At 40.7% G+C, this 16,029-nt stretch overlaps 1 long non-coding RNA gene across 1 annotated transcript; it reads right to left on the minus strand.

Annotated features, from left to right (window-relative positions):
* Positions 1-466: 466 nt before the first annotated feature.
* Positions 467-1,803, minus strand: LOC135147656 (uncharacterized). Its single transcript, XR_010285362.1, has 3 exons — positions 1,490-1,803; positions 1,238-1,283; positions 467-699 (listed from the first exon to the last, which is right to left on the minus strand). It is a non-coding gene; the product is annotated as an uncharacterized LOC135147656 (long non-coding RNA).
* Between the last annotated feature and the right edge of the window lie 14,226 nt (positions 1,804-16,029).

Genomic DNA, 16,029 nt, shown 5'->3' on the forward strand with positions numbered 1-16,029 from the left:
ATATATAACAGCTGCTTGAGCCTCAATATCATGACAAATATAGCAATACCAAGACCGAGAACAACAATACAAATAACAAATAAAAGGAGAAGGGAAAGAAAAATGAGAACAAGAACGTTGAAAATAAAGATATTTATGACATGACTAGTAACAAAACTAGGAAGCTGCAAGGACTACGCGACACAGCTTTTTTCCTTAGCTCCTGCACAGGCCATATAAACGATGTTCAGTACATGATTCCATAAAGAAAAAAACAGCAACTGCTAAGCCTATCATATAAAAACATATAGCATCTTAATAGTCTCCCTGGAGGAGTTTTTTGAGAGGGGGGGGTTTCATGGACAACTACTACTACATATATCAAACTTCTAAACTAGACCTACTAGATAAAGCATTACCAAGTCACTTAAGTCCAAAGTAAAATATCACATCACATAACAAATCCAATTCTTGGTCACCAACAATATATAGTTACAACAAAGAAAATAATCAACTCTGTAAAAAACTCTGTAACCTTCTAAATGTAGCATGAAGAGCAAATCTTAATGATTATAAAGTTGATAAAATTAGACAAGATATACGTACTGTAAAAAAACTCTGTAACCTTTCGGTGTATTTCATTTAGCATGTTAATATTGCATTTTTTTTTGTTGGCATCTATACCAGGCTGAGCTGTGCTTCACTTGCTCCTTGAATAATCTGCATAAATAATTGGAAAAGCACATGGAGTTAACAAAGAATCACCATCACCCAAAATTTATTTAGAAAATATATCTGGTTCTAGTCAAATTCTCTAATAATTTTAACATCTAAAATATTATTTTACATGAAATATTTTATACATGCAAGCTTTTTCCCTCTGCTGCAAGGACCACGATTTATATGTTTACCTATTGATTCCAAACAATTCTCAAGTTACAATTTACAAACGAGCACATAGCAAAAGACCGGGGTAACAAAATCTGGCTTGATATGAGTAAATAACATCCAGATGGCCATTTAAGTAGCTAACAAAAGTCTAATACTTTTGTTATCAGGTTTTGAAGGATTCACTTAAAAATACAAAATCAATAATTAATTTAATTACACATTTGTATTCCGAGGTTTCTTAGCAACAGGCTTAGCCTGATAATTCATACAACAAAACATCTACTTAGTTTACATTATATAACACAAACAAAATATGTAATCACTCATAATTCATCATAACCAATTCAAAAAACAGGCAAAATCACACCTTTCTTCAATGGCATAGTAGCAGCAACAGGTGAAGCTACTTTCACCTATAATCAAACCAAACCCATCAGCCTAATTACACATACAAACTCAAAACCCATATAGATACATACACATACACAAAAACCCAGATACAAAAACACACACACACATACATATATACATAGATAAATATCGAATTAAATGAAACAAAAAGAATGGTCTAATTAACAAATAAAACAGAGCTTAAAAGCTGATTTCGTAGAAGATTTACCCATATGATGAGATAGATACACGGATCTGTGAGTAAAAGAGAGGGGTATAAACGGGGTTGAAGAAGAATGAGCGGTCTCTAAAAAACCCTAAAAACGAATAGGGTTTAGATAGAGAAAGTGGATTGGAAAGCCAATAATTAAAGCTTCAAATTGAAGCTCTGATAACTAAGAAGGTGTAATGAAAACTTCCATTCAAGTAACAAAAGAAGACAAGTAGAGAATAAAGAGAGATCAGGGGAGAGAGGCAGAGATAAGATAAGAGGTTAGTGGGAAAACGAAAATTTTGGGTAGAGAAGAAGAAGAGGGAAAACTAAAATTTGGATTATCAAGTTAGGGGGAAACGAAAAGCACTGTTAAGAGTAATATTTGAGTAGTTGGAACATGGATAAATGATTTTTTTAAAAAAAATTTAAACAATTTATGATATAATAATTTTTAAATTATATTTTAGTGATATGTGAAAATATTGAAAAAATAAAAATAAAATTAAGTTTGTAAGACTTTTTAACAAAAATCTAGTAAAAATAATACTCTCTAGGACGGGCTCCTGACCGATTACTTGAAATATAGTTTCAAACAATTTTTTGGACGATCAGACCATACTGATGTTAATATATACTTATTTTAGTGTTGGGTTATAATATTGAAAAAATAAAAATTATTCTTGTAAAACTTTTTAACAAAAATCTAGTAAAAGTAGTACACCATGAAACGGGACGTTTGCCAGATTATCGGGTTTTCCCTTATAAAATTATGCACTATAAATTTGTAGACTTTTAATTATTTTTTCACAAGACTAAAATTAATATATCTTGACATCCGTACAGTTGGATCATTCAAAAAATCATTTAAAATATTTTTGTTGTTAATTGGAAACTGATCTCGTTTAAGGGAGTAGCATTTTTCTTGGATTTCTCTTATAAAGTCATTCAAGATAAATTTGTAAATTATTAATTATTTTTTAACAAGATTAAAATTAATATATCTTGACATCCGTACGGTTGAATGGTCCAAAAAATTGTTTAATAAATTATGTTATCAATCGGGAACTAAGCTCGTTTAAGGGAGTAGCACTTTTGATGGATTTCTCTTATAAAGTCATGCAAAATAAATTTGTAAATTTTTAATTATTTTTTCACAACACTAAAATCAACATATCTTGACATCAGTACGGTTGGATCTTTTTAATTCATTTGTAATAAGAAGGTAATTTTGTAATCAATATATTTTTAATTCATTTGTAATAAGAAGATAATTTTGTGGCTCGAACGTGACTATTTCTATATCTTTTATGCTTACAATATAGGAAGTAATGAATAGAAATTTTGTTATCTATACGATTTGTTCCGTATTAATTTTTAAATATTTTTTCCGATGATCTAACTGTACGGATATTAATATATATCAATATTAGTCATGTACAATTTTTTTAAAATTCATTATATTTATTTATATGCTTTTTATAACAAAACTAGTTTGATCATAATTTTCGTCTTATTATAAAAAGGTCATTTTTGTCCTCTAGTGTTTAATAGACAACGGTTTTTCAACACACATGTGTTGCATGAGTAGAATTGACACAACTGTTACGTCATAATGCACTTGTAAGAGAGTCATTGTCTAAAAAAGGCTCCCACAACAGTTTGTTGGAAACCCGTCGTATGTAAGTAACATAGACAACAATTTATGGGAGGAAAACCGTTGTATACTTAATTTTCCTTTTCAAGAGTTAAAAATTCTCATTTCCTTGATCAATTCTAATTTTTGTACTATTTGTCTTAAGAAATATATTACATTATGGATATATGTGAATGTGTATTCTTCATTTATAATAAGAAGATAATTTTGCGGCTCGAACATGAGTATTAGTATATCTTTTATGCTTACAACATAGGAAGTGCTGAATAGAACTTTTGTTATCTATACAATTTGCTCCGTATTAAATTTTAAATATTTTTTTCGATTATCCAACCGTACGGATGTTAATATATATCAATATTAGTCATGTACAATTTTTTTCAAAATTCTTTATGCTTATTTATATGCTTTTTCTAACAAAACTAGTCATAATCATAATTTCGTCTTATTATAAAAAGGTCATTTTTGTCCTCTAGTGTTTAATAGACAACGGTTTTTCAACACGCATGTGTTGCATGAGTAGAATTGACACAACTGTTACGTTATAATGCACTTGTAAGAGAGTCATTGTCTAAAAAAGGCTCCCACAACGGTTTGTTGGAAACCCGTTGTTGTATGTAAGTAGTATAGACAACAATTTATGGGAAGGAAACCGTTGTATACTTAATTTTCCTTTTCAAGAGTTAAAAATTCTCATTTCCTTGATCAATTCTAATTTTTGTACTATTTGTCTTAAGAAATATACTACATTATAGATATATGTGAATGTGTATTATTCATTTATAATAAGAAGATAAATTTGCGGCTCGAACAATAGTATTAATATATCTTTTATGCTTACAACGTAGGACGTGCTGAATAGAACTTTTGTTATCTATACAATTTGCTCCGTATTAAATTTTAAATATATTTTTCGATTATCCAACCGTACGGATGTTAATATATATATCAATATTAGTCATGTACAATTTTTTTCAAAATTCTTTATGCTTATTTATATGCTTTTTCTAACAAAACTAGTCATAATCATAATTTTATCTTATTATAAAAAGGTCATTTTTGTCCTCAAGTGTTTAATAGACAACGGTTTTTTAACACACACGTGTTGCATGAGTAGAAGTGACACAACGGTTACGTCATAATGAACTTGTAAGAGAGCCAATGTCTAAAATAGGCTCACACAACGGTTTGTTGAAAACCTGTTGTATGTAAGTAGCATAGACAACAATTTATGGGAAAAAAACCCTTGTGTGCTTAATTTTCCTTTTCAAGAGTTAAAAATACTCATTTTCTTGATCAATTCTAATTTTCTTACTATTTGTCTTAAGAAATATCTTACATTATGCATATACGTGAATGTGTATTATTCATTTGTAATAAAAAGATAATTTTGCGACTCGAACGTGAGTATTAGTATGTCTTTTACGCTTACAATATCGGACGTACTAAATAGAACTTTTGTTATCTATACGATTTGCTCCGTATTAATTTTTAAATATTTTTTTCGATGATCTATTTGTATGGATGTCAGTATATATCATTATTAGTTATGTACAATTTGTTTCAAAATTCTTTATGCTTATTTATATGCTTTTTATAACAAAACTAGTCATAATCATAATTTTGTCTTATTATAAAAAGGTCATTTTTTGTCCTCTAGTGTTTAATAGACAAGAGCTTTTTAACAAACATGTGTTGCATGAGTAATAGGGACACAATGGTTTTATTACTAAGAACTTGTCTAGATGACCAAGATAGAGCGTTATTTGAACTCATCTTCAACAACATTACACATAAAACACTTGTCTGATTACAACAACGGTTTCCAAAACCATTGTCTCCTTTTGATTCTCACAATACTAACTAAAACCGTTGTGTAATCGTTCACCCAAACACAACACCACTACTAAAAATAGTTGTCTGACCAAAAAATTTAGACAACGGGTTAGAAACTATTGTCTGAATGATTGTCACTCAATACAACGTAAACCGTCGTCTGAGCGTTGGGTTTAGACAACACCACTGTTAGAAAAACACTTGTCTGTTTTGATTTTCCAGACAATGGTTTTAAAACTCTTGTAAGAATCATGGTTCAGACAATACTTTCTGAATGCTGAGAATTAACAGTTGTCTGTCTTTTTCATGCAACACTTTTTCGACCGAGCGTTGTCTGATGAGTGTTGTCTGATTGCGTTTTTCTTGTAGTGGGTATTTGTTTCTCAATACTTGTAAACTTTTTTCACTGTGATGTAGTCATAAGTTCGGGACCCAGGTAACCTCTTCCCCGCATAACTTTGAAGGAGGAGAGACCCGGGTAGCTGTAGTCGTATTCTAGTAGTTCTTTGACTTGTTGCTTTTCACGTAGACTTAGGACGGGATCCGGACCAATATAAAATTTGTAATAAAATTGGTTGAATGTTGAATTGACCCGGGTTCTCCTTTTCCTTTAGGTTTATGGTCCGGATCCATAAGAAGGCCAGGAGAGAGATTGTTGCTTTCTCTGGTGTACCGGGGCAATACTCAAGTGATAGTGAGACAGACGAACGTCAATCTCTTGCGGAGCGTGCTCGTGAGAAAATGGCCGAGAGAGAGGTAGCCGTGTCCGGGGTGGTGTCGGAGTTTCAGAAGGTGTCTCCGGCCGAGGGAAAGCAAGTGATTATGACCCCGGAGGGTATGTGGATGGATACGAAATCTTATTTCATTGCCAAGGCGCCCCTGGTCGACGAGAGGGAGTTCTACCGGGGAATAGCGTCTTTTTACAAATATAAGCATCCGAATGGTCGTCTGGGCCCTTATAATAAGGAGGAGTTCGAGGGGCGGTTTAAGGAGTATGTTGTTTCCCGGGCTCCTTACGCCGTGAAGAGTTCTTTTAGGGAGTTGCCGTGGGAAGTTCAGGATCGTTTGATCCGGGTTGCCTTCCAACTTCCGGATGCGGTCGAGTGGAGGTTTCCTGAGCCCGGGGAGAGGATTTTCCACCGGCCCGCTGACGGATTCATCCCGGTGTGGATGGAGCATTTGAGGTCCGGGTGGAACCCGAGGTGGCACTTGTTTTTCAGGCACCTCTGTAAGTACGAGTATAAATGCTCCCCGATGCAGATCACTCCGAACGCAATTAAGTGGATGACCTGGTTTTTGTGTGCTTGTAACAAGATGGGGTACCAACCTACGTTCAAGCTGTTCCACATTCTCTTCCAGTTCAAGAAGTCCGGGGAGAAACCACTGTATGAGCTTCGCTTCCGGTCTAAAGAATGCGGTTTTGGACCCGGGTTCCTGAAACCAGTGATGCACCAGTCTTCTTTGAAGAACTGGAATCGTGAAGTGTTGATGTTGAAAGGTTTGGATATCCACTATATGCCACATCTTGTTACGGATGATAAATTAGTTAAGACGAATTTCGACGCCCCGGGTGCATCTGGGAAGTTCCGGGATCAGCTTAGGGAGTTCTGTGAGTGTCTCGGGCAGCAGTTGACCCGGGATACCTTTATGCAATTTGATAAACTGCACGAATGGGGATGTAAGTACAATCCGGATTGCCTAATTAAAATCCCTCCATACTTGTGTTTTTCTTTCCTCTTGTTTGTTCCCTAGAATCGTTAAGTAGCTCGGGTAATCCTCTCACCCGGGTTGTCTTCATTTGTTTTGTGTACTTGTATTTGTCTTGCGCTTTTTCGCTTTCCAGAACTGTTAAGTAGCCCGGGTTGTCTGTTACTTATATATCTGCGTTATCCTTATCTGCTTCGCTTTCTAACCCGGGTATCGTTTCTCTGCAGGTTTGCCGTATTTCGACAAAAATCTGTGGAAGAGTATGGCTGACGAACATTTTGCTGCTGCTTTAAGGAACCTGGGGGGAATCCATTCGATTCCCAAGCCTACTCCAAAGCCTAAGACCGGAGCTGGGAAGAATGATGAATCCGGGTCCTCTAGGCAAGAGGCAACCGGCGGGGAATCTAGCGCTGTGATGGAGAAAATTGCCTTGGGAGGGACTGAGGAGGTTGTGGAAGCCGGTAGCCAAGAGTTGGTGACCCGGGGGAGGAAGAGGAAACAGGTCTCGGCGCAGAAGGCCCCTGCTAAAGTTCCCAAAGCTGGCCGGGGGAAAGGGATTTTGCTGGATTCTGACTCGGATTACGATGATGAAGATGATGACGGGGAAGGTGCCCGGGTTCCCCTTGGTGCCGGGAGGTACTCTGCCAGGGAGATAATTAAGATAATGTCGGGGATTCCGACCGAGGAAGACTGGGTTAAGATGGATGACTCCGGGATGGTGAATACTTTCAGGGAGCTAGGGAGTCTTTGGGGTCAGGTGAGTATGTCTTAACTTTCATCTTGTCTTTTGTATGCTTCTTATTATGTATGTTTCTGACCCTGTGAATCCGGTGTTTGCAGCTGGGGTCTCGTTTAGCCGGGTTTAATACCATCGCTTTCAACTTGATAAAGTCAGAAAGGGACACTGCTGATACTTTTGGGGCGAGAGCCCGGAAAGCTGAGTCGGACTTGGCCCTGGAGAGGTCGGCCAAGGGGAAGTTGGAGTCCGAGTTGGAGAAGCGAGTGAAGGATGCTGAGACCCGGATTCAGGCTGAATGGAAGCGAAAGGTTGATGATGCTGAAGCCCGGGTCACTGATGCTGAGGAAAGGGCGTCCGGGTTTGAGAGGGAGATCGAGGGGTTGAAGAAGCAGCTTGAAGACCAAAAGGAGCCGGGAGCTGTGATTGCTGACTTCAAGGAGTCCGATGAGTATAAGGGTGCCCTGGCTAAAGCAGCTGCCGCTGAGGTTGTCCGTTGCTGGAATGTTGCCGAGAAGCACATCAAGACTGACCCGGTGGCTAGCCTGAAGAGTTTCATCGACCTTTATATTGAGGCTAAGAATGGTGTTGCTGCCGGCAAGGGTGAACCTAAACCTTTCGAGGGTCCTTCTCCGAGCTTCATTGCCCCGGCTAACCCGGTTGTTCCAACTGCTTCAGACGCTCCTGTCGACCCGGATTCTTAGGCCAACAATTCCCCAGCGAAAGACCCTCCTCCCAATTAGCTCTTATTTTCCTTTGTTCTAAATATGTTTTTCGAAACAATCTTTTGTAAACCTGAATTCAGTTCTGCTCGGATTTGAATATTTACCCGGGGTTTGTTTAAACCCGGGCGTATGTGTGTTCTTTTTGCTGCCTTAACCTTTAGTCTTTGAGCTTTTCCTTTGTCTTCGGGTAACCCTCCTTTTTCTATGTAGTTGATCAGGGGAGTCATCCAGGTAGGGTCGTTGTTGATTTCGAAAATTTCTTCATGTTCTATTGTTGGCTTGTGCAATTCTTCGAAATAGACTGAGCTATCCAGGTCTGCTGAATTTTGGACTAACCTGGAGAGGTTGTCTGCTTCAGCATTTTCTTCCCTGTTGACTTGCAAGATCTTGCACCCGGGGATCAGAGTGAGGTAGCTTTTCACCAAGGCTTGATACTTGGTCAGGATCGGGTCTTTGGCAAGGTATTCTCCATTGGTCTGCCTGACCACGATCTGGGAATCACTGTAGATGGTGAGGTTTCGGATTGACAAGGTTCGGACCAACCTCAATCCTGCTAATAGGGCTTCATATTCTGCTTGATTGTTGGTTGCTGCAAAGTTGAAAGAGATTGCTGTTTTGATGGTGAACCCGTCCGGGCTTTTTAGGATGAGTCCGGCTCCTGACCTTTCGGTTGTTGAGGAGCCATCAACGTGGAGTATCCAAGACTCCGGGTTAGGCTCTTCAGGGGCTTCCGGGTCAGTTTCCATAGGTATTGTCTGATTTTCTGAGAAGTTGCATTCCACCACGAAATCTGCTAGGACCTGGGCTTTGACTGCTGTCCGGGGTAGGAATGTTAGGCTGAACTGGCTAAGTTCGATTGCCCAGTTCACTAGTCTCCCGGAGATGTCTGGTTTGTGAATGATTTTCCTCAAAGGTTGGTCTGTGACAATCCTGATTTCTCTTCTTTGAAAGTAGTGTCTGAGTTTCATGGATGCGGTGATCAGCGCAAATGCAAATTTTTCTAAGTTGGGATATCTGGTCTCCGCATCCTTCAAGACTTGGCTAACATAGTAGACAGGTTTCTGTTGTCCGGCTTCTTCCCTGATCAAGGCTGCCCCGACAGCAAAGGGACCAGCTGACAGGTATAGGTATAGGGGTTCTTCGGGTAAGGCTTTTGTCAGGATTGGGGGTTTGGACAAATATGCTTTGATTTCTTCAAGGGCCTTTTGACAATCCGGGCTCCATTCTACTCACTTCTGATTTTTCGCCCCTTTTAACAATTCAAAGAATGGTAGACATCTTTCAGCAAGTTTTGAGACAAACCTTCGAAGTGCTGCTAAGGACCCTGCTAGCTTCTGAACTTCCCTCTGAGTCCGGGGTGGTTGCATTTCTTGGACTGCCTTGATCTTCTCCGGGTTGGCCTCGATACCCCGGTTGCTTACCATAAAACCCAGAAATTTTCCAGCTTCTACTCCGAAGGTGCATTTGTCCGGGTTGAGTTTTAGTTTAGTCCTTCTCATGTTCTCAAAACATTCTTTGAGATCTGCTATGTGACCCGGGACCGATGTGGATTTGGAGATGATGTCGCCAACATAGCATTCTAAGTTCCTTCCAAGTTGGTCTTTGAAAATTTCATTCATTGCCTTCTGGTACGTAGACCCGGCGTTCCTTAACCCGAAAGGCATCAGTTTGTAGGCATATACTGCCCGGTGGATTATGAAGGCTGTTTTGGCTATGTCTGCTGGGTTCATCTTAACCTGATTGTACCCGGAGAATGCATCCATAAAGCTTAACATCAGGTGTCCTGATGTGGCATCAATGAGCTGGTCTATGCTTGGTAGAGGATAGGGGTCCTTGGGGCATGCCGCATTCAGATCCGTGTAGTCAACACACATCCTCCACTTGCCGTTTGCTTTCTTTACCATGACTACGTTAGCTAGCCACTCCGGGTATTTGATCTCGCAGATGAAGTCTGCTTCCATTAATTTGCCAACTTCCTCATCTATCGCCTTCTGCCTTTCTGGGGCGAAATTTCTTCGTTTTTGTTTGACCGGTTTCTTCTTGGGGTCTACATCCAGGCTGTGCATTGCTAGGGACTCATCCAACCCGGGCATGTCGTCCGGGCTCCAGGCAAAAACATCTGCGTAGCTCCGAAGTAGTTGGATGAGTTCTTCTTTAAAAACGGTATCCAGGCCTTTTCCAATCTTGACCTTTCTTGTCGGGTTGTCTTTCTCGATCAGGACAGACTCGGTTTCGACCGCAGCTTCGACCTTAGTCAATTCTTGTGCCGAGATCATTTGTTGGATCCGGGCATCAGTGTTCTTTTCAACGAAATTTTGAGCTGGGCTCATGGTTGCTTTCTGGTTGCTTTGTTCAGGACCACGGTTGGTTGCTCCCGGGTTCTGACTGCCCGGGTCTAGGTCGATGACCTGGACTTCACCCTTAGGGTTTGTTCTCGGGTAAGGTCGATGTTTTTTGTTACTTCTCTGTTTTTGGAAGACAGTAGCCTTTCTCTTGTTGTCCATATGGGTTTCCGCCATAACTAAGGCTTGGCTGTAACATACCCCGGCTGTTTCCGAATCTCCTTTGACTTCCCCTACCCCAAACGGAGTTGGGAATTTGAATTTCAGGTGCGTGACAGAAGTGATGGCTTCGATTTTGTTTAGACCCGGACGGCCAATGATCACATTGTAAGAGGAAGGAGTGTCTGTGACGTAGAATTTGATCATATGGACGACCTGGGTTGGGGGTGTACCAAAACGAACCGGGAGGTAAAGGGTTCCCAGGACCGGGACAATGCTGTTCCCGAATCCGTATAAGGGGTCCTCCCTGTAGTCGTTCATCCGGATGTTCCCTAGTTGCATCCGGTCCATGGTATGTTTGAACAAGATGTTTGCTGAAGAGCCGTTGTCGACTAGGATCCGTCTGACCTCGTTCTCGGCTATATCCAGGGTTACCACCAGGGCCTGATTGTGACCCCGGGTGACTCCCTCAAAGTCCTTGCTGCTGAAGGAAATGACTTGTTCGGGGAAGGCTTGGATGGACATGACTTCTTGACAGGAACCCGGGCTGGGAGGAGGGGAACAGGATCCGCCCAGTACTACGTTGACAATGTTTTTATGTTTCCCGGATCCTCCTGTATTGTCAGCCGTGTTCCGGGCTACATATTGTCCCATGTTTCCTTTACTGATCTGCTCTTCAATGAAGTACTTGAGGGATATACAGTTTTCAGTTTTGAAACCATGAGTGCCGTGATAGTCACAGTGTATGTTGGTGGGCCTGCTTTCAGGAGGAGTCTGCATGGGTTTTGGCGGGTAGTAGAAGGGTTTGTCTCTGACTTCTTTGAGTATATCCTCACGAGATCTGTTTAACGGAGTCCAATCAGGTTTTGGTTTTGGCTCTCTGGTTGCTTTGTTTGGACCGGGGTCACTTCTGGACCCGCATCCTGGTTGGCTGGTTCTCTTAGAACCTGAATGCTGGATGAAGTTGGTTTGTCTATCTGGCTTGAATTTCTTATCCTGATGATATTCTTTTTTGGGTCTGTCCTCGACCTGTTTTCCTCTTGAGCTACCCTGTCTGGTCATTCTCATGGCTTGGAGAACGTCGGTTTCCTTAATGAATTTTGCGGCCATGGCATAGGCAGCTGCTAGGCTCTGGGGTTCTTTGTTGATTAACTCGACCACGTATCTCTCATTTTGTTCTGGGTCCAGGTTTCTCCTGAAGATGCTTAAAGCCTCACGCTCATCTAGGTTGGAAATCTTATTGATTGCTTCCTGGAAACGTTTCATGTAGTTTGAAAGTGCCTCGTTGTCATATTGGCGAACCGTTTCCAGGTGACACATATGAAGTTCATGTGTCTTGTTTGCTCGGAACCTTCTGAGGAAGGCTTCCCTGAAGTCTTTCCAGGACCCGATGCTCCGGGAGGGGATCCGGCTGAACCATCTCTGGGGCCCTCCCTTGAATGTGGACGCGAAGAAGCGGCATTTGGTCAGATCATTGTAGTAGTAGATCAGGGCTATCTGTTCAAAATAGTGCAGGTGTTCCTCCGGGTCACCTAGTCCATTGAAGGATTCAAAGTTGTAGTGTTTCATGCCCTTTTGTCGGGGAATGGATTCCAAGGAGTGGCTGAAGGGAGTCAGGGTTCCTCCTATTTCGAGCCCAGACTCATTCCCAATTTTCCTGTTGAGTTCGTTGATCATGTCTCTGAGATTGGTTTGCCCTGGTCCCTCATTCTCGTCATCAGAGATGAGTTCGGGTGTTGTTTCCTTCCGGTATCGTTTGGACCGGATCCTTTTGTCAACTTCTCCCGGAGAGCAATTTTTTGTTCTAGCTTCTCCTCCTCTTCTTTTCGGATCTGTTCTTTCCTTTCGGCCAGGATTCTCTGTCGGGTTTCTTCACTTTCTTTTTGTTTCTTTTTCTTTGCTTTTTCTCCGAGCCGGTCGAAGACGGAACCCCGGGATTGACGACTGTTCCCGGAGTCCTCAGACTCGTCGATGTGCTCAAGCCTGCGGTTGCTTTCCCGGCGATCATGGTACTGTCGGATGGCTTCAGCCAATTCCACACTAGTGAGCTGGGATAGGTGGTGGGTGGTGACCAGGACATCGGTGTACTTGTATTGGTTCATTTCGATCGTAACCCGGGCATCATTAGGGTTGATTGTTTGGTTCTTGTCCGGGTTTACGGTGGTGAAAAGGGGTCCTGAGGCATGATCCTGGTTCGGGTTGTCCTGGTCTGTCTGAGGGTTATCCGGGTTCAGGGGGAGACCCAGGTGGGAGCGGGTTCTTTTCTTCATGGTTTCCAGAATTCACACAGGGTATATGGTTGCTGTTTCGATGACAGTGTACGTGGACAGTATAGGTGGTGACAGGATGACAGAAATAGTGTGCACAAGTAGTCAACTTACTATTTTCAGAAGCATCACAAATAGTTAAGTGACAAAATGTGTGCAGGTGTGAGACAAAAAGATTTTATGTGCTACAGACAAGATTAGGGTTTTGCTCAGACAGGGTTTGCTATCATGCTCTACTACAGACAAATTTAGGGTTTTGTTCAGGTAAGGTTTTCTATCATGCACATATCAAGAAAAGCCATGGCTGAGGGTTTTGGGAAGCTGGGTGTTTATGAAAGCTTACAGGTGTGATTTGGACCCCCGTTTTGGGGGCTTGTTGTAGAAGATGAGTCCAGTGGCACCGTGACCACAGGACAGAGGACACCTTCCCCTCCTTCTAGCGCCAAATGATAACTCCGAATCCCGTTCCGGTAGCTCCTCCGCCGTGCACTGGTGTCTTGCGGTGTAGCTGCTGGATGGGTGTCTGCAAAACAACACCGGAGGGGGGTTTGAGCCCCGCGGCGCCTCCGGCGTGAGAATGAGTGCAGGTATCGGAATAAATGAACGGGAAATAAGCTATCTATGTGTGGTGGGTGAAGGTGGTGTATGGTGGCTGTGTGATGGCTGTATGGTGGCTGTATGTGTTTGTATTTAAACTGAGTGCTTGAGTGTGTGCAAAGAGTGAGTGTAGAGAGTGAAGTTACCCTTGAACTCTTGATCCTTGGTCTATTTATAGGCCAAGGATTAGGGTTCAAGGATGCGTACCTGGATCCTGGTCCTACACGTGTAGGGGTTTGATCCCCTACACGTGTCCAGGTGTCAGCGTAGGAGTAGTATTTTGGAATGTTCCCTGGCTTGTCTCTATCGCCAGTAGTTGACCGTTATGTTTTGTCTTTATCGTGTCAGTCTGTGCCTTGTGCAGCGAGTGTCGGCTGGTACATATGTACCCGGGTGAGTAGCAATCTTTCCTACCCGAGTAAGGTATCCTGTCCGGGTTGCATGACCTGGTAAGCCTAGGAGGTGCCCTGTGGGGGGTGGTGGTTATCCAGGGTAGAGGCTCCTTTACGGGACCCGGGTGTGGTTTAGTCGGGTTATACTCTATCACTCGGCAGGGCGCGAACCTCCCTTTGGTACTGTCATTCCACTATTGGACTTATCGTATACATCACCCATCAAAACTGAGGTGGAGACTAAGCTCCCAAACATATAACACAAAAAAAACATAGGCAATACACAATAGAACACATAATTCAAAATCTACTTAGCAACAAATATAACAAAAGAAATCTGAATTACAATGAGAAGACAAAATTTGTAATGACGGAAACTCATTACCGCCGAATATACATTCATCAACTATAATGATAAATTGATAAACCTTGAGCACAACTATAATGATAAATTGATAAACCTTGAGCACCTATTTTGCCCCCTCAAATTCTGTAACTCGTGTTTTTCCACAATTGAATTCAATAAGCAGCGAAATCATATTATCTGTACGCCTTTGATTGTCTCAACTCTCAAGCATGCCCGATTCCTTTCCCAGCTGTCATTTATCCGGACCGTTACGCTTATACTGCAGGGCATGGTATTTTTTTTAGGAAAATGCTAGGTACCCCAAATATTTATCCCAAATTTTTTTCCCAAATGACGTGGCGAAATTTCATTGGTTGCATTCATTCCCATATTAATGAGGCCCCCTGCAGATTCATCAATCACCCAATCAAATTTCGCCACTTATTATCCACGTCATTTGGTAACAAATTTTGGGGAAAAAATTTGGGGTCTCTAGCATTGCCCTTTTTTTTAACAACAAGTCCAACAGTGTCCTAGTTGGAGCCCTAAATATAATATAAAAAATTATATCCTAGTAGTTTAGGACATATTCTACTAACTTCAACTCCAACAATGTGCCTTATTTTCACTATATGTTTAATATTTTATTATTAAAAGTTCACTTTCATCATTAAAACATAATATAAAATAGAGAGAGAAAAAGAGTGTCGGTAAGAATTTATTATAAAATATGAGATAAGGCAAGAAGAGAGAGGCTTAAAATAGGGCTTGAATAGGTTGTCCTAGTGATATAGAGCATAACTAAGACATTGTTGAATCAAGTTTTTCATCAAATACCCTATATTATGACTTAGGACACTAAATATGACAGCTGTTGTACTTGCTCTAATAACCTAATATTTAGGGATAGGCTGGTAATTTCGCGTGTCTTTTTTTTTTTATCTCTTTTTGCCCTTCGTCGGTAGGGTTAAAAATGGGGCGGGTTCGGGGCGGGGACTTCATTTCCCAGCCCGCCCCATATATATTTTTTTGTCCCATTCCCCGCAGGTATTTAATTTTAATCCTCATCCCCGCCCCACCGGGGATTTAATATAATTCCGCTCCGCCCCGTCCCGCCCCGCCCCGTTGCTATATATAATATTACATTTTAGATATTTACTTAAAAATTTAGTATTTTTTTCTTCAAAATTTAATAAAAATATACGAGACATGTATATTAAAAGAAAAAACTAGATAATGCATGCATGTCAAATTAAAATAACAATATAATCATGCAATTTTTTATAATAATTGCTTTGCATATAAAAATATCAAAAGAGACATAAACTAACATAATAAATATATTTATATAAAATATAATAAATATATTATATTAAATATAATTATTTATTTAAATCAAATATATGCGGGGCGGGGCGGGGAATCTCCGCGGGGATTTAACAAATACCATACTTGCCCCATATTTTTGCGGGGCGGAAAACTATTCTCCGTCATTACTCCATTTCCCATATTAGCGGGGCGGAGCTGCTCCATTCGGGGCGGGTTAGAGCGGGTTCCCCATTTTCCCCACCTCATTTTTAACCCTATTCGTCGGCATATAATATATAGAATAGAAGTAGATAAATAGATATCAGTGGCGGAATCAGGATTAATTTCGACCCCGGGCTAAACTATTATTAAAATTTCAGCAAAAAAATTAAAAGTAAATATGCATATCTTAATTGATTAACTTCATCGCCTATGTTTTTAAATATGGCATTTTCGATGTAAACCACCATGTTAAAGTGGGTTATT

Source organism: Daucus carota, chromosome 7, assembly GCF_001625215.2.
Source record: "Daucus carota subsp. sativus chromosome 7, DH1 v3.0, whole genome shotgun sequence".
Lineage (NCBI taxonomy): Eukaryota > Viridiplantae > Streptophyta > Magnoliopsida > Apiales > Apiaceae > Daucus > Daucus carota.